The sequence below is a fragment of the Lathamus discolor genome, chromosome 5, assembly GCF_037157495.1.
Source record: "Lathamus discolor isolate bLatDis1 chromosome 5, bLatDis1.hap1, whole genome shotgun sequence".
NCBI lineage: Eukaryota > Metazoa > Chordata > Aves > Psittaciformes > Psittacidae > Lathamus > Lathamus discolor.
This window is the reverse complement of record NC_088888.1, coordinates 84,489,286-84,509,499: the sequence shown is the minus strand read 5'-3', so window position 1 is coordinate 84,509,499 and position 20,214 is coordinate 84,489,286. Positions and strand designations below refer to the sequence as shown.

Below are 20,214 nucleotides of genomic sequence, written 5' to 3'. Positions count from 1 at the left end.
TCCCACACAGAGCACAAATTCACTCCACAGAGGAATCACTGTGTTATGCTTTCTACTTCATGAGGGCAACTATGTACTAGCACAAGGACTCATATTCCCACAAAGAATAACAGACTTCTGTTGACCAAAAGTCAGTTCTGTCAAGCTTTGACATCAGTGATGTGAAAAACAACTGAGGGTTCAGATCTGATGATAGAGACTTTTACAGTGTCACATAACAAAAGTTTTCAGTCACCTTTTCAAACCACAGCTAAGGAATTAACTTTAAAATTAATATGCAGAAAGATTACTGAGGCTGCAAATTCTTTTGCTGTCATTTACAGTTTTAGCCATATGACTGTGGGTCCACAGCTGGTATCTGACCAACTGTCAAGGAATGCAGACTGAGGAACTGAGGTCTGACACTGGAAGTTAAGAATCATCAGATAAATTATTTCCTGGCATACTTTATTCTGTTTGCTCATACAATTGCATTTCAACATAGTCTTTAATTATGTAATCACATCCTCTTCTTCCCTTTTTTGCCTCTTATACTCAATTCAGACAAGGGATATCCATGGTAGGTAAATTAAGGTTTTTTGAGGCAACTGTAGATGTGCACTAGACCCTTAATCTTAAATTACTTTTTTCAGCATAGTTTTTTTTTTATATATGTGAGTTTATATGAACTGACAACATCAGTCAGGTGAATTTTGAGTGTCTTTTACCACAGCTTTGTAAGAGATTAGCAGAAGCAGTTTTTGCTTTTCATGCACCACAAGCTTGATCTCCAACAAGCATTGCGATGTGAAAAGTTTCGGTATGCAGTTGGTTTGTTTCCAGAGAATTTTTTTTTTTTGTACTAAAAACTAAAATGTGATCATTTTTAATGTGAGATGTTGCACTTTCACTGAACATCATGAAAAAAATATGGGATACGAGCAATTGAGGTGCAGCTCCCACAAGGCACAAAAGTAGCTTTCCACATTTAAAAAATCCAAACAAACAAACCAGTTTTAAACATTAAAGTTTGAAGTTGAAAATTGATGAGGTCAGGCTCAGACCTTCAGCATTCAATTTTTCACTGAAAAACCAATATTTTCTTTGTGGGAAGAAAGTCAGTCCCCCTACTAATTCTGCTTCCGAGCAGTAGCCAGCACTGTTTGAAAATGTTACTAGGCAATGGCAGGGCAGCAGAGAACAAATGAAACAAAATTCTTTCCTCAATGTACTTTAACTTGCATATGAATTTCAAAAGAAGAAACTGTTTCGAGTTTTGTTTACTTAGCCTGTTTCAGCTCCTTTGTTTATGGTTATAATGAAGTACTAGGGGCAGGATGACCCCCTCCTGAAGAACACTATGTTTTTGTCCCTGCCAGTCAATAGCTCCAAGGGTTGGAAACACAACATTACGGGGTCTTTTTTTCCTCAGCATTTTAGGAAGATTTGATATTTGTTGTTTAGTGCCCTTTTAAAAGTATCTTTTCCAACACACCACTGACCAGACCTGAAAGCTTTTTGCATTGTTCAGAAGAGGGTTATTAGTTCTGGCTTAATCTGGGTAGGTTGCATGTTTCATACTGAAGGTTTGCCCTTTATTGAACTAGACGACTCATCTGTCATGGCTGCTTCTATTCTGGTCTGTCCGTATCTTCACACTGTTTTTCTGGGTTTGCCTGCAGTTTGTGTATGGCTGACTTTAGGCAAATTTTCTTCATTTTGGCTCCTCTTTTCAGTCTTATAACTAAGCCTAAAGTGAGAATATAAAATAAACCAAACAACCCAGGGTTGGGATGAAAAACAAAGCTTTCTTAGAGGTCATTAATCTGTGAACTTATTTAATCAGTTAAGAAGATTCAACTTTATCATGGAACATGAGAAATATTTAAAACTTACAAAGTTTTAATATGATAGAAACTTTTGGCTGAAAGGCTTTTGTATCAAATTCCTTAATGAATATTTAGGAAAACAGATTTTTCAGTCTACAGCCCTGAGACTTTGTTTTGGCTTGCACCAGACATCCTGTGCCTGCAGCTAATAAATTGCTGCAATATCAAAATTTAAAAGGCAATACTTTAGATTCCTATAGGACTCCTCTTTTCCAACAGCCCTTCATGGTACTGAAATGCCCTTACCTCACTAAAACCCAGAGCTTTAAGTGGCTTGATGCAGATTGCCTATACTATCTCACTGCACACAAGAGGCACCTCTAATCTGTTCAAGAAATTATGATCAGTAATTTTTTTTGCTTATCTGAATCAAACCCACTACTGTGCACTGGGTATGGCTCTTTTAGAGAACCTCTGCTGCTTTCTGCAAATGTTTCTTGAGAAAAGCGTTCTCTTTTTATGGCATAGTTATAAGGGTTTGGGTTTTTATTATAGCTCTCATTATCATCATTATTAAAATAAATATTTCCATGAAACCAGGATTTTTATTCATTGAGAATTATTCATAATGCCAGCACTTTTTTTTTACTCAATTATTTTATCTTTGAATAGCAATAAAACATGTTAGTTACTTGTCCTGGGTTCACCAGTAGCCATTTTCCTCCTTCTTAGTAGCTGGTGAAGTGCTGTGTTTTGACTTCCGGCCTGGGAAGAGAGCTGATAACACCGACTGTTTTTAATTGTTGCTAAGTAATGTTTATTCTGGCTAAGGACTTTATGAGCCTCATGCTCTGCTGGGGACGAGGGGAGGCTCGGAGGAAGCAGAGACAGGACACCTGACCCAAACTAGCCAACGGGGTATTCCATACCACAGCACGTCATGCCCAGGGAGGTAACTGGGAGTTACCCGGAAGGGCACGGTCTCTCTTTCTGGGGGGTCGAACTCATTTGGTGGTGGTAGTGTATTTTCTTCTCTTGTTATTTTTCTCTTTTCATTATTATCATTGGTGGTAGCAGTAGTGATTCGTGTTATACCTTAGTTACTGGGCTGTTCTTATCTCAATCTGTGGGAGTTACATTCTCTCAATTCTCCTCCCCATCCCTCCGGGAACAGGGGTGGGGGTGGGGGGGAGGAAAGAAAGAGGGAGGAAAAAAAAGGTGGGGGGGAGGTGACTGGACTAGCTGTGTGGATTTGTTTAAAACATGACATTACTACTAACTAGTTACTATCTATCCTGGTAGAACAGTATAAATCAATTCTTTTTTTCCATTAACATCATAAAGGTATATGTGACATTGCAGTAGACTATCATCAAAAATACTATTTTTACACACATGTTTATGATATTTTTATATAAGAGATAAATGAGTGCTAGGGGAACTTTCAAAAAACTGTTTCTAAAATAAATGAGTTAAAAACCAGCACAGCACAAAAACTTACTGATCTTTGTTGCTTTCAGGCTATGGTTGCTTCCTGCAGTCCTGCTCTGTAATCTTCATGTCATGTAAGTGAATCTAGCACACAGGAGTATGGATATTGCTTGTAGAAGATACTAAAGAAAAAAATCAAACCAATAATTTTTATTTTACTAGCATACTTGTTCTCATTTTGTTTCACAAGGTGGTGCAGCCATTGCAAAACTGCCACAAAGAAAGAATTCATAGACTTATGGAATCATAGATTCATAGAATGGTTCGGATTGGAAGGGAGCTTAAAGATCGTCTAGTTCCAACCACCCTGCCATGGTCAGCAACACCTTCCACAAGACCAAATTGCACAAAGCCCCATCCAGCCTGGGAATGGGGCACCTACAACTTCTCTGGGAGAGAATTGTTAGGAATCTTAAGTGTTAGAAGACAATTTTCTATAAGATTAAAACATATTGTTAATTTTTAGTAAGCAAAATAACATACCCTTGACATTTTTGTGCCTATTAAATTTTCTGACACATTTTATTAATTCACAGAGGTATAACACTGTAATCAAAGCTTCTTTATTTCAGTCCTCCTCACAATGAAAGTCTTGAACCCAGTTTTTAATTTTCAAGTCTAATCTTTTCTTTTTATGAATGCAGACTAATTGTTGCCAGGGATGTAAGGGGAAGTACAGGCCATATCTTTCATCCTTATTATAATGTTCCCTATTGCTCAACACAGGCATAATTTAATCACCTTGAGAAAAAAAAAAAACACACACACACACAAAAAAAAAAAACCCCACACTAAAAAAAAAAAAAAAAAAGGAAGAACACACAAAAAAATCCCACACCAAGAATTTTAAAGTTATTGGTGCTGGATATCCACATGAAAAATTGATCATACATCATATTGTAATGTTTTGTTTTCTTAACATTTGTCAGTACATCCTTCCTCCTTTCATCATTCATGATCTTTTTCTTTACTAAGACAGGATTTCCATTTGAAAAAGGATTTTCACATGATTTAAAGTATTTTTTTGGAGTTTTTAAGTAATCCCTCAAAACCTTGCCAAAATCCATGTCCACGGTCTAGTTCCAGAGGAATCAAGGAGGATCACCTAGTTAGTTCTTCCTTCTCCAAAATGCTTCTATATGCTTCAAAAACTGAAATCCTTCCTGTATAAATCTACCATTTCTTCATGTACTGGCCCCCTGGAATTCACCTGCCTAACAATTAATCTTGCCTGTCAGTTTTGAAACATGGAAGATAAAATGACTAATGTGTTTGCAGAAAAATGCTTCTTCTCATGGGGAAAAAAAAAAGACAAAATCAAACCCAAAACCAAACCACCCATATTTAGCTCTACACGAAGGTAAAATTTTGGATCAGTCAAATGACACTTTCTGAAGCTTTTCATCACCATGTAATCTTCTCAGCCTGTTCCTGGCCAGTGTATCTTCCCTAGAAAGTCTTCTATTGCTGATTTGCACGGGTAATTTGCCTACCAAGTTTTCAATTCACAGCACTTTCTGGCTGTTTAATCTGTGGACACTTTCCAGTGAGCAGGTCTGAAAGCACACACTGACCCTATTCCTATACAGTTCAAACCTGGGAATTCCTCTACCTGAAGACAAGCTGGGCACCCAGGCCAGAAAACAGTCCCTCTAACCATAAGCAGTACCCCAGCTTGTGCTGTGGGTCCTCCCAGGGAACACTCCTGCTCCCTTCATCAGAAATATGCATAAGTATGAAGGAGGAATTTTGTTAAAACAGCTTTTCATGGCAAACACATTGATGCAAAATCTGGATGATCCATCACAAAATAAGTTTTTAATGAAAAACACTAAAACACGATAGTTCACCTTATCATGAATGTAAAAGTGTTCCTTACTACCTACTGAGCAATAACCATGGCTTCAGGAGCCTTGTCATCTAGGAGCTGTTATCCCTCTTTGTCTTCTACAAAGCTTCCTGGCCAGTCTATATCTCCCATTATTTACTGGAGACAACCCTTACTAGAATGACATTTCTTCATCAGATCACAGGTTTCATATGGTGAGTTTTTCATTCTGTTCCTCTTTCCACTTTTATTGGACCATATTTCTGAGGTGGAGGACTGGCGCATCCAGGGTTGAAATTCAGTCAGGCTTCACAGTCTTCATGCACTACTGGGACTTTGAGAGTGATGAGTTGCAGTTTGCTATATTTTCCCTATGGTAAATTCACAACAGCAGCGGAGCACCCTGTCACTTTTAGAGCATCCTCATGCTGCCCTGCCCCTACAATTGGATATAAAATAGAAAGCACACAATGTGTCTTCTTGTACCTTCAGGCTCCACCATGCTGTATAGCTCAGCCACCGGTCTGGAAGTCCTGGATCCGTTTACAGATAACAGTTACACAGTTCCCTTTTAATGAATCCAGGACTCAACTGCCATAGAAAGCCAGCAGAATATTTTAATCTGAGGTTGAGGTCTAGAGATGAAAAAACTGCTGATGGGCAGAGCCCACTTGCCAGCAATTTTTTACCACTTAGAAGGTTTAACAGAGAATCGCATTAAATTCAACTCCTTTCACCACTTACTTAGTCAAACTAATCATTAATTCATTCATGTGATGGGTGACTTACATCCATGGCTGAAATGCCACATATTTCAGTCTGACTCATCACTTTTTAAGTTCTCAATTGTTTTGTCTCATGGTGTTTTCAGCTATGCTGCTAGTCTTTGCTTACTCATATTAATAGCTTTGCCATAGCCCCATGTCTTCCTCTCCATCACCCTCTCAGCATCTGTGGGCACAACCCAATCCTTGCACTCTGAGACAGGCTGGAAGATTTAGAGCCTCATCCATGAAAGAGGAATTCTCGCTCCTCTGGAGAAGCCAGTCACAGCTTTATCTTTCCTTGTTGCTGAGTGTATGCTACAGCTGATCTAAGAAAGCCTTGGAAGGTGCTGAGAACTGGAGCTGCTGGCAAGGCAAAGAAGTGGCAGTTCCTCACCGCCTCCAAGAATTCACATTCTGCAAGGGGGATTTTCCTCTCATTTAAGCCTGAAAACATTCCTAAGAGGAACAGTTTGTCCTCAAGTTGGCATAATGTTGCACTAAACATTTGCCACTTACTGTTCTGCAAGCTGTTAAGCTTCCTGTGAAAGCAGTAAGATACCACAGAAGCACTTTTGTAAAGAGAGTCCTACATCATTTCATTAAACTACTGTAGCAATACTTATCTGGGAACAAAACAAGGGGAAGTTGCATCAGTATGTGGGCTGCAAATGAGACAAGGGGAACCATTACTCTAAATTAACACAGAAAAACAAGTTCTATTCAACCAGGAAGCTTTTTACAATGAAGAGCACACAGAAAGAAAAAAATACAACTCTTGACACTAAACATAGGACATACAGACAGAAATAGAAGGTTGTAATTTGAGAGTAGTCTTGGCATGCATTTACAATTGAAAATAAAGAGAAGAAGAAAAACAATGAAAGTTTCAATAGACTCTAAAAAAGCAATAGAAATAAAGGAGAAATGCACTTCTTACAAAGATTCTGGACTAGTGAGCAAGAAGTTTCTTCCTTTCTCATTGTACAAGGACACAGCACCACACTAGGCAACTCAGACCCCTTGCTTGTCTGAAGCTGTTGCTATTTCTTTACTTGCTAAATGGTAGAGTTTACTTGCAGTCTTGAATCATAATCCTATTTGCTATGCGCTTTACAAGCCAGCTACTGCCAACAATCTAATTACAACACAAGAATTAACAGATAAATGCAGATTAACATCACTCAGTGAATCTAGGCGGTCCTTTCTAGTTTAGCATCCCGGGAAAGCACCTGAAACATTGCTGTTGTTCACCATGACAAACACTGGCTGAAGAACACCAGTACCCTAGCCACTGACATCTGCACCCTAACTGCCAACAGTTTTTGCAGATTTCTGATTTTTTTAATGGATCTTCAGGAATGTAGCAGAATGAAAGCCCTGTACTTGTGTGTATCTCTGCAAAAAGTGATCAGGCTGAACCTACTTGAGGCGGCAAGTAAGCAGATTGCTGGAATAAACCAGTTAAAGCACTACACTGCAGAAGATTAAACATGCTTAGAACTGAAACTGAAACTGGCTAGACCAGAGTGTCCTATGCCTGCGCTACTGACCACTATTTCTCTCCAAAGCACAGTAGCTGCTTCCAAACTGCCTGGAGGGAATAGCCTCTCTTCTGTACTAAGTCCCATGTAGTGCCCAAAACCTGCTGTAAGGAGTCTGAGCTGACCCAGCTCAAACCTGGGACTAGGTTAATGATCTAGCACTACAGATGACTGAGTTTATTACTCCAGGAGATTAAGCATAAGGTTGTCACCTGTGGCAGTAACCTCAAGGAATTCATAAGCAAGAATTAACTGGAGAACAACGGTGCTTTCAAGATCTTACTACAAAAGTACACTAATTGGTTTGCATGCCCCTATGTAACGGAGGCACAAAACAAATTGATACTCTAGAAAGAAAGCTCCTAAAGGAGCTCTTGTTCAGCAGAACACTGCTTGGAAGGGCAAGCTCAGAACTGTAAGCGCAGAAACTATTTTCTTTTGTTTGCTCCTATTGTAAGGCCATGAGTTTGGTGAGTGCTGCAGAGGGGAAGGCTGAGGAGGAAGACAAGGGCATTCCTATTTACAGACAGACAAGATTGCACCAAAAAAGTGCCCTACTTGACTTACATAAGCAATTTGAATTTCTGTTTATGTAAGCAATCCAGCTAGACCACAAATACTTTCTAAGTGCTCAGGTGAAAAGTGATTGCAAGTCTGAGAAAATGCTCTGAAATGCAGAGCCCAAGGCTGTGACATCAACTGCAAACATCTGCATACTAAGGCTGGATGATGGTGAGTCATGACATGCATAAAATGGTAGCATTTGAGAAGCTTGTCATAACCAAGTCCAGTAAAATTTATTGTTCTTAATCTGCAATCAACTCAGAATAAATTGACATAATCAGAGAATCTGACTTGAAGCCATATATAAAGATATAAATGTATTTTAAAATCTTATGTATAAGATGAATGCATTTTCTGTTTCTTAAATGACATAAATGAGCATTACTTGTTTTGAAATGAAGCAATGCTTCAGTTCACCCAGTAAAGAAGCCGGGCAACAGTTGATTAGTACTCGTTCTGTCTCTGGGCTGAGAAACTAATGATACTCTTAAATCCTGCCCAAAATGAACTTTCGTGCAAACTTGTGTCTTACAGTACAACTGAGGATTTATATCAGCACACAGAGTTAGATCCTGCCTGAAGACGCAACTGGTTTTACCTTGCTATAAGAGAGACCCTTCCATCTTTCTTTCTATTGTTTACTCTTCCAGATATAAACACCAATTCCAGTTTTACTGCTGGACTGCAGGACAAAACAACTTGTCCTATGTCAAGGGAGTTGGTCTGCAGTGGCAGCTTAAGGGCGCTGCGTTGCGCATGAGTGGCATGACCAGTAACACACTCAACAGAGTGAGGCAGGTGTTGCTAGGCAACAGGAGTAACCATGGTAACTTGCATCCCAAGCGACGTGGATTTCTGAGATTAGTGATTCATCCGGAAAAACACTTCAAACAAAAAAAAAATAGTATCACAATATGACATGGTATCTACATAAATCTCGTTGTAATGACGAGATGCATTTAAATTAATCTTACTTTACCAGGACCTGTTTGCTCCACTTCATACTTGAAGAGCTTTAGGTCATATAATGGTTTGGGTTGGAAGGTCCCCTAAAGATCATCTAGTACCAGACCTCCTACCACGGACAGGGACACCTTCCACTAGATCAGGTTGCTCAAAGCCCCGTATAACCGGGCATTGAATACTGCCAGCAGAGGGACATGGTCACTCACTTTCAGATATTTGGGGTTGCAGCATCAGTGACACAACAAGATCTTTGGCCATGGGTCAAATATTTTTAAATTTGTCATTAGGGAAATACCCTGGAGAAGCTTTAAATGCTACAGGAAAAGCCGTAGAGTTCCTTTACGTATAACTGACCAGTGAGATCGACCATTCCTTCCCCAAAAAGTTTTGATGTTTAAAAACACTGATGTTTAGTTGGCACGTATGATTGTTGGTTGATTAATATCAAAGTTGCCAGTAATCATGTGCCCACACTAATGCTCTTACACTTGTCATCTTCTGTGTGCTGAAGATTTCCAAGAAGCAAAGGTGGCTCAGAGAATGCAGCATCCAGTACGCCTGAATCAAGCCACGGCAGCAGGGACAAAGAGCAGCCAGGGTCACTAGCACCTTCCCTCCAGCACTTGCAAGAATGTGTGGAATACACCCACATGATTTTAACAAAGCCAGAAAACCTCAAAAATCTTTGGCAGTCTGTGGCCACTACACCCCTGAGCAAAATTCCCTCCCAGTTCCAAGCCTGCAAACCCTTTCAACCTTGCACATTCCACATATTGCCAGAGAGGCTAATATCACCAGTCTCTTTCCTACCACTTCTTTCACCTAATGCTAAATAGTTGAGTCAACAAAATCAATCTGTAATTAGTATAAGCATTCACAGGAGCATGGATTTGTCCTTGCACAAAGGCTATACTCCAAGTAATTAGCTCAGTCATTCCTTATAGGGGCTTGTAAAACAAGTTATTGATTCCCGGGTGTTTAAGGGATGCTAATTAGAATCAGATTTTTCAGCAACAGCTCTCTATTTCATCAGAAAAAATTGTAAAAAAATATCAAGGAGCTCAGGTGGAAACTAAAAGGTAATCTTTCTTATCTGGATATGTTGGCTACTTCAAATATGAATGTAAAGCAATAAACAAATGAAGTAATGATAATACACCTGTTATATATAACCTATCTTGCCTTGCTCAAACTAGTTTACTTTGTTTACTGTTGGAATGAGTCAGCCCCTGCAACTTACTTTAATCTACTTATTCAACTTTATTAAAATCATGCTTTTCAGTTGTGATCACTAAGCCAAATAATACACAGTGTGAGCAAAAAGCTTATGAAAATCTGTATAAACTATTTTGATCAGTCTTAACCAAAAGATGAAATTGGCTTCAAACAATGAGCCTTTCTTTCTATGAAGCCTTTTAGGAAATCCCACTGCAAATATTCTTAAGCTTGAATGGTAGCTACTGAGGCTACCATTTACATGCTAGAAACATTAAATTTGATTTACCATGCATTGCAGAAAAACAGAGGAGGAAGGAAAAAGAAAAAACCCAGTCTAACATGTCATACATTTCCAATACTAACACAGTCAGAAACTACACTTTGGCCAGTCTTGGGGTTGGGCTTAAGCAATGCTGGGTTCCTGGGACATAGGCATTTAGAAAGAGCTTCATAATTTCGTAGATTTTGCCTTATGAAGCCTACATGGATATGCGCATCTATACAGTTTCACTGCAGACACTCTCACACATAGTTGCACAGTTAGCAGAGATTCTGAGATTCAGGAAAACGCTTTTTCTCAATCAGAGATATGAAGAAGGAACAAAGTGGTTTGAGCCTTAGCAATGAGTGGCTTCTTTATAAATAATGTGTCACAGAAAGAGAAGTCTTAGACCAGATAATTAGAATTAGTATATCTTATAGTAAGGTGACAGCCATCTAGAAAGACCACAAAGAAAACTGAAACATGACACACTGTAATGGATGCTTAATATAAAAACCTATTTGATTTTGAAGCTAGCCTGCAAATCTCATAACAAATTTATTTTCACATGACTGCCCAGACTTTCAGCTTTAGCCTGGCTTAGAAATGCCTTGGCCTTTCTCAAGGTGTTACTGCATTTCTTCTCCCAGACCCAGCCAAAAGCTGAGGCACATCAGACTGAAAAAAATGAAGGAATAAATTATTTACAAAGTAAAACAAATCTCTTCTGGAACATTGAAGCTAATAAAGCTTGGTTTTCTATAAATTTGTGCCTTGTACTTGCTTGACTTTGACCAGATGTGAGCAATTGAATCATTGCTTTTCACAAATTGTGCTGTCCAAATGAAGTTTTTCATTCCCGGCTCCAGGCTTCTTTTTCATGCACATTCTAATAGAGTATAAATTTCTACTGCAGGCTTTAATTAACACACTCCTCTAACTGTTCAATTATTCACATAAAACTTGAAGCTTAATTATTTTTGAGATCTCTACCGTTTTGTCAAATGTAATAGAAATCAGATAGGACTTCCCAGTTATTAGGGAGGATTCAGAAAATCATCATATATGTAGAGCAACATCGGAACATAAATTTGTATAAACCTCATTTCTGTTTGACAAAATATATGCATACATATATTTTTACAATGTGAATTCCAAGATTGGCTTGGCTGCATTACACTGAAAGTTGCTACATTAGCCTGAGTCTGCACTGTAAAAGATTCAGTTCTGGCGTTAAAATGTGCGAGTTCTTAGCCTTTTGGACCTGGTGCTGCCCATAGGACTGTACACAATTTTTATTTAAATCTGGCTTTGACTTCTTTGTGCCATTATCATCTGTGAAGTTTGTGAAGATAGATTCTTGGTTCAAATCCCCTAGCTGCTGCTATTAATCTCTTCATATCTAAACAATCTCTTAAAGGACGGAAAGCTTCTTTATCCCATTTTCTCTTCTTTATTAATCTGCTCACTGAAGTGTTGGAGTTGGTTCTGAATGCTAAGGAGGAACACCTCTTAGCTTGCTAATGAGGACAAACACAATATCAGTATTTTTGCAAAATCCTAAGAACTGTGGTAGCTTTAGAAGACTTTTCTGTGGTGATAAATAAAATCAGTTCTTTATACAAAAAAGGGGTGCTGAATTTTCCCAGAGGAGAAAAGGTTGCATATGTGGTTCTCATACAACACTGCAGTATTTATTTTTGAATGCAGTGTCAGAGCATGCAGTTCATACAATGCAATCTAGTACAAGTGCTTTTACATTTCAAACTGCATTAAATGGATCATATCTCACCATTACTGAGCTTGTGGCTGAGCAGAAAACAGATACCTCCTCAAGAGGATGCCTGCAATTGTCTGTTAGTTTTGATTTTTCTTAATAATTTATTTCAATACTTAATGTTCTTCAATTTAATATGCCCGTATCTGTACTAAACTGCATTTTTAACATTTGTTTTCATGACGTTGTCCCCATGGACTTTGATGAAGTCCAACAATATCACACATGGTTTGTGAAATACTACAGTTCATGGACAAATTCAAGTAAGCTAGAGTCACAGCAACTGAAATCGATCCTACCAACCTACAGTCTGGATTTTGGGGCTGAATATGCCCAAACCAGAAGTGAACATCAGGAAGAACTTCTTTACTGTAAGAGTGACAGAGCACTGGAACAGGTTGCCCAGGGGGGTTGTGGAGTCTCCTACACTGGAGATATTCAAGGCCCGCCTGGACAAGTTCCTGTGTGATGTACTGTAGGTTACCCTGCTCTTGCGGGGGGGTTGGACTAGATGATCTTTTGAGGTCCCTTCCAACCCTTGGGATTCTGTGATTCTGTGATTCTGTGACCTCTCACGTGACTGAGATTCCCTCACCTGCAACCACTGTTATTCCTGCTGGGCTGGAATAAGACTCTCAGGCCCTTGTGCATGCCCAGTTTGTCCACTGCCCTACAGTGTGCACTAGCCTGAGAGGGCAAACAAGAGGGCACAGACATCCACAGCCTTTTTGAAACCATGTTTCTCATTCTGGCTTCTGATCTGAGCTCTGCCTGTACAATACCCATTTAAGAGACATGGATAAAAGGCACAAACAGTATTGGGAACAGACGTTTCCCCATTCCCTGCAAGTTTTTCTCTTCCTGGCTCCATCAATTTTTTGCAGCCTTTTCTGCACAGTGGTCCAGCTTTATCCACACTGTAGATAGACATCTATAAGATTACGCTCTGAACTGTTGTATTATATCTTCTGTGAACAGAAAGTGTTTATGCCACTTAACTGAAGGAAGAATTTTTAAAAGATGATAAATCAGATTAAATTTTCATTGGTATTTCAGTGAAATATATGGAAGATTTGATATCTGTCCTGATATTTTATTCTTTTTAAGCATGAGTAGCAAACAACAGAGACAAGCAAATAGGTCATTTCTGTATATAAAAGTCTGTATCTGATATGTATTTATACGTATCAAATATTCAGATATGCATAAGGAAAAGGAGGTAAAAACAAAAGAGCTAGTTCTCCCAATCTATCCCTCTTAAATTAGAAAACAGGCTCATATATTTCTCCTCAGAGATGATATTGAGAAATCTGGAGGAGGAATAATTGGCAGTTGAAATTTATTTTAATCAAATTGTAAGATAATTATTGTTTAATATTCCACTTTGATACAGCTTATTTTCTGCTTGACACATCTGTTAATCTGTAAATTCAGAACTGTTCTCAGTGAGAACCTGAAAGCACAGATTACTCATCACCACCTCATTTGCTAATGCCCACAATCAAGTACATTTGTATTCCGCTATATTTGTTCCACATCTGAAACAAACAGAATGTAGTTCAGTTCACAAAGTACACAAAAGTAAAAACGCAGCATTACAAAACTAACTAATTAGGCAATGGTAAACTTCTGTTTAGGTGGTTGAAAACACTGACAATACCAGGTTGGTTGTTCCTGTCTGTCTCCTGCAGGCTGGTGAGCCCACAAACCTGCTGTGGGAGGAAACTTGTAAACAATGCTCCTTTTACTTCAGGCAAAGGGTATGTGGGTTTGTACACAGCCTTCTATCACCACTGTCACTGACTATATTATCAGTCTTGACTGAAAGTAGATTAGAAAATGCACAAAAGTAGATTAGAAAATGCACAAAAGCCTTTTGGCAGCCAAGTCATAAAAAACTAGGTGGTACATTTGGGGCCATTAATGGCTTCCACTGAGACACATAAATTCAGAAGGCATGTTCGCTCATAGCCTGATTGATGCCTTTTATTTAATTTACATTCCTCATCTAAAAAGTGAGTTTTCTACAGGCAAAATATTTGTATCTGAAAACATGTCTTGAGAACTTTTCTGAGGCCAGTAAAGGAAATATTTTTTTCCTAAACAATCATCTCCCTTTGCTGTAAGCTTTCTAAAGATTTTTTTCTTGTTTTAGTAAGGAAAATGGGAGCACATGCAGTCATATTCATGGACTGTGACAGGATGTGGTACAAGAAGTTTCCTTTCCAGGAATTAAATGGTGGTGCAAAGCTGGGCCATGATTTTCTAAGTCACCTGCACACACAGACCCACATCCAAGCACAAAGATACAGTGCACTCCAGAAACTCCAGTGTTTATAGTAGAACAAAGCAGACAGTGTTGCTGATGCAGAAACCAATGACCAAAAGGCAAAAAAAGAAAAGCTAAAGAAACACCAGTGGTTCTGGAGGTCAAACAAATTACTTTAGAACAGCTTTCCTCATCTTTCAGAACTGAATATTGAATTGTTGATAAGTGCTTCTGCCATAGCCTTGGACAGCATATACTAAACACTGCAGGAAACACTACTCAGCTCATTTTATTACTATTTTATTTCCTTTCAGCTGGAAATGTGGTTTTCTTCATCTAATGTTCCGACATGACAGTATAAACTTATGTAAAGCAAAAAAACAGTCAATAAAAAATTGCACTTAGGCATTCTGTGAGTAAAAAAGATGACGGTTTTGGTTTTTTGTTAGTCCCTTCTTTTTCCTTTTTTCCATTTTTTCCTTTTTTTTTTTTTTTTTTTTTAAGCAGCAGAAAACTGTTATCTCTTTGTAAGGGAGCTTTTTTATTTTGCAGTTCTGTCAAAAATTGCCCCTTGAAATTACGAGTTCTTGCCACAGAGATGAAATTCATGCTCAGACATAGTGAGAGGCAGCCACTAAGAGAAGGCAACCCAGGATCCAAGGGTGACCCCCAGCACAGGTAACACCTCACCAGCAGGGCACAGTCCCATGGGGGCTAGTAGCAGGTTCCTTCAACAGCCATAGCAAGAGATGACCCAGGTCCAGGGTCCATCCAGGGAACTAGGCCAGGAGCAAAAGAGACAGGGCTTGAGACTGGCTCAGACATATATCTGAGAGGTCCATCCAGGAAGACCAGCCACCTGCAACATAGGTCTGAGGCCCGACCAGGAAGCAGGCATTACCTACACCACAGCTCAGGCTTCAGGACAGAAATGAATGACCACTGGAATGGGTTGCCCAGGGAAGTCATGAATGCTCCATCCCTGGCGGTGTTCAAGGCTAGGTTGGACAGAGCCTTCGGTGGCATGGTTTAGTGTGAGGTGTCCCTGCCCATGGTAGGGGGGTTGGAACTAGGTGATCTTAAGGTCCTTTCCAACCCTAACTATTCTATGATTGATTCTATGACAGAAGCCCTGGGACAGAGGATGGAGGTCCCCAGTGAGGTTGGTCAAGCCCATAAGGCCAATTGGCACTCTCAGCATCCTGGCGTATCTCATATGAAGCAGCTGTAATGTTGCTTTTCATTGCAGCTTTCTATAAGAAAAAAAAAAAAAAAACAACAGTCCAAGGGTTATACCAGTGTCAGTGGTATCAAAAACATTTTGTACGAGTCTAACAGTACAAAGTTTTATCTGATCTTACATTTCTTATATCTATCTCAAAAACATTCTAAAAGACTATGATACTTCTTAGTACTAGATATAGTCCAACACTAGTTATCATTTGTTATCTTGTCATGTATTAAATAAGGATTATTTATCCTTTATTGGTATTTCAGTTAAGCTCTTTGTTGTAGGTGCTGCACAAGTATAAAATAGAAGTTAGTTTCTGCCCACAGTAATCTTAGCTCAGCACACTATAATAAATGCAAGTAGAAAAAAATGGAAAAGGAAAGACAAAGGAAGTCACACTGTATATTACCAAAAGACAGTGAAATGCCTCTGCATCATTTTGGCTTAATTATTCAGTTGGAAATCACATCTAATTATCAGAAATCCCCTTTTGCTCTTTATCTCCAGTAATATTTCCAGAATACTGTTTCAGCTCAGCGTAAAATTCAGAACACATAATTATTATTTCTTTGTCATCAAGCATTCTCTAGTGATAAGAACTCCTGGCACTGAATTTAAAACAAAAATGTTTTTTCTTAATTGTCCTAGGATGTCTGCTGCCTGGCTGAGACAGTGTCTTGAAATAATGGGAAATGTATACAGATCTGCTATTTTCTAAGAGAAGTGACCAAAGAATGTCAGATGTTCAGCAGATATTCTACTCTTCTGAGATGAGCTGGGAACATAGATGTCTCTGAGATGATCTGAAGTTCTACAGAACTGTGAATTTTGTGGATGAAACATGTATAAGTCACAAAGGTCTAACATACATAAATTATTTAATAAAATGTATAGCTTAAGCATCTGGCCACTACATAACCTTTTGTTAGATACCCTGATTTTGTAAATAGCCTATAGAAAGAGGTAGCAATAGAGATAATGGAATCACCCTCCCATCAATGTACATCTTCACAGAATCACAGAATCACAGAATCCCAAGGGTTGGAAGGGACCTAAAAAGATCATCTAGTCCAACCCCCCTGCAAGAGCAGGGTAACCTACAGTACATCACACAGGAACTTGTCCAGGCGGGCCTTGAATATCTCCAGTGTAGGAGACTCCACAGCCCCCCTGGACAACCTGTTCCAGTGCTCTTAAAAGAAAGTTTCCTAAAGTCATGAAATTGAAAGTTACTGAAATTAATCACTTACTTACATAAAAAAACAAAAGGGCACTGGTTTCTCTCTTGAAGATTTGCTGCCTTTCTTAAACTTGCAGTTCAGTTCACCTATCCCCAGAAATCAAAAACTCAGACTTATCGGTGGAGGGTTTGTTTTAAAAGCCACATTTTGAAGAATTTAGCATTTAAAACAGAAACAAAGTCTGAGGACACAAAGCTGCCTTTGAAATTTTGTGCATGAACACCAATTTGATATCACATCTTCTTTAGTGAGGGGGATGTACAGCCTCATCACTTTCTGCTAGTTGAGGAAATTTAAGCCCAAATAACTTTGGATTGTACCTTAAGTACCGGACAAATGACCAACTGGATAAAAACAGTATTTGCCATTGGTTTTGCTGGAACTGTCATTGTACACAGAAGAACATAAATGTCATTTGGCCACACAGCAAAAATGCAAGAGGGGACATGATGAAGTAGGCAACCCTTCTGGGTGAACAAAAGAGTAAATAGAGCTGTAAGCATTGATCCTTACCCAGAGGTGTTATATATTTTACCTATAATGCTCTAATATCAACATTCATCGCAGAAATATTTCAAAATCCAGGTCAATGTCCTCCTTGTGTATGCCCTAATTACTGCTCTATGGGGTCAAGGTATCTCCTGTGCTCTCTTCACAGCCCAGTGAAATTGCCTACTTTCTTTCTCCAAATGCTTCATTTCCACAAAGAGCATGAGCAGAATGACTTCTTGGTCATACCACTGTCCATACTTGGTTGAAAGCAGGCTGCAGCAGAATCATCTTTTTCTGTGATTTGCACGTTTTAGGCACACAATAAACAGCATTAGACCTATAACAATTTATAAGATATTATTAATAATATCTGAAATCTAAAATAAAGTAATTCTGATAACTTTTGTTGGGACCTCTACTTACTTTATGGTCTTGTGTTCCTATGTGCGTTGGCCTTATTCCTACACAACATCCACATGCTAAGAGGGTCTGATCTACCCATAGCAACTGTACCTGACTGAAGGGCAAGGAGCTTACTGCACTTCATCTCACAATAGGAGGAAAATCCCAGCCGAAAGCAAGGCTTTTGGACCCTTAATACCTTAGGCTTTAGTATAGCTACTTTTGGCAGAAAGACCAAATACAATTTAAATCTTGGGACTAGACATCAGTTCCACAAATAAATATACGCAGGTCAAAGGAGTAGTTCTATAGTTCAGGCCAGCACAATCACAGATGTTAGATGACATTAAGGAAAATAGGAATCCCTGAAGTCAGCTTGTATACTGCAAAAATACCAGTAACCAGAACAAGGGTACAAGATATCCAGTTTTGGATTCAAATTAATTACATATAGTGAACTGCTGAGCTTCTTGGGCATGTAATTGGGTTAGAAAATGTTCCTCTGTATAAACTTTGGGAATTCTGTATGCTGTTCTGCAGTAAAAATCAATGTTAATATTTATAGGTCTCAAATATTGTTTCCTGGTACAGATAAAGCCTCTTTTTTTTTTTTTTTTCACTCTCTTTTGCTTCTGAATGCAGTATACATACCTATTTTCTGCCTCTCCAGAGGCTGTGCAAAGCAGCCTGGAAGCCTGTGCTAAATGAGAGGCAAACAAGACTCCATGGTGCATGGCTGGAGACTTAAGCCTTTGTTAAATGAACATGGGTTGTCTCAAGGGAAGAACATATCATGCTTGAGTTCTTACATAAGCTAATCCTTTCAGAAACCACATTGAAAGTCAAGAAATGAAAGTGAGTTTTTATACCTTGGTCTAGATTGTCACTAAGAAATAATACTTCTTTATAATCTTTGTGCAAATAATAATACAGGGAGTAGCTGCAAGATACAATAATTGCTTCTAATAGGAGGCTCAGCTGGCTTTCTAAATGTGAGATTTTACATACAACCTCAGGAATCTGTGCCTAAGATGCTACGAAGATTTCAGTAAATTACATTGTTTCCTAGTGTTTCTTTATCCTCTTGCTTCCTTTTTTCCTTGTTTCCTTACTGTTATTTCAGAAGAGCCAATGTACAGGCAGTGTCTAATAACATCAATTCTTTAGTTTTTCATGAGTCTGTACTGCTCTTCAGACACATGCAAAGGACTACAGATTGAAAAATCAAAAGGCTGTGAATTCTGGAAGTTAAATACATTATAGTGTGAATTCTGAGTCAATTAAAGTTTTACTGAAAGCATCCAATTTAGTCTTCCTTTTTCACTATACTCTCCATAAATAAATCTGTCTTCCAACTAGGCAGCTAAAAAATACCTCGTGACTGTAACCTCTACACACTCTCATCTAGACTGATAATGGAAAAGATCTGTCTGTAGAGACAGGACAGGCGGTAATGGGTTTAAACTGAAACGGGAGGTTAAGGTTAAATATTAGGAAGAAGTTCTTTACTTTGAGAGTGGTGAGACACTGGAACAGGTTGCCCAAAGTGGTAAATGCTCCATCCCTGGCAGTGTTCAAAGTCAGGTTGGACAGAGCCTTTGGCAATGTGGTATGGTGCGAGGAATCCTGGCCCATGGCAGGGGGGTGGGAACTAGGTGATCTTAAGGTCCTTTCCAACCCTGACCATTCTATGATTCTATGATATTTTCCAGGGCTGTTTAGGGAATAAGGAATGTGGAGAATCAGGAACTGCACCAAAACCTGGTTGAATAGCCAACTGGTAGGAAATACGAACGGTAATTTTCTGGTTGCCAGACACAGTGAAGAGAAAAATACTGGATGCAGCACCAAAAAAGCACTCTAGCTTACCAATTATTTGTTGCCATTATTTCTGAAATGTCTGAACATTAAACATATTTGTATAAATTAGGATCACTCTGGTAATAGAAACAATGCATTTGTCAGAGAGCTTATCTAACAAAGAAGCTAGTCTCTCAGCAAGTTCTTATCAGTGGGAAAAGATAATAAATGTGCCTCATGAATTCTTGTTTTATTATTCTAATCTCAAAATTCAGTGTTGACTTGAAGTCAATAATTCTGCTATATTCCTGTAATGAATTTCTATCTTGCATAACAAGACTGAACCATATGTGTCCAAGTTTAGGTGCATAACTGAAGTCCAAGAGGCAAAACATAAACCATAATGCACCTCCAGAGGTTCAACAGATTTAACAAAAAATAAATATTACACTTTTTTATGTTTCTTTTATGTTGGATGGAAAAACTAAGAGGCAGTGCAGCTTTATTACATATTTCTATTCAGATATATTTTCTTCCATACATCATAATAGATTTCA

At 38.7% G+C, this 20,214-nt stretch overlaps 1 long non-coding RNA gene across 1 annotated transcript in view; it reads left to right on the top strand.

Moving 5' to 3' along the window:
• Window positions 1-2,750: 2,750 nt before the first annotated feature.
• Window positions 2,751-20,214, top strand: part of LOC136015476 (uncharacterized) — a 49,991-nt gene continuing 32,527 nt past the window's right edge. The window contains exons 1-2 of the long non-coding RNA XR_010613226.1: window positions 2,751-2,825; window positions 3,329-3,373. This is a non-coding gene — a long non-coding RNA (uncharacterized LOC136015476). The remainder of the gene's footprint in view (window positions 2,826-3,328; window positions 3,374-20,214) is intronic.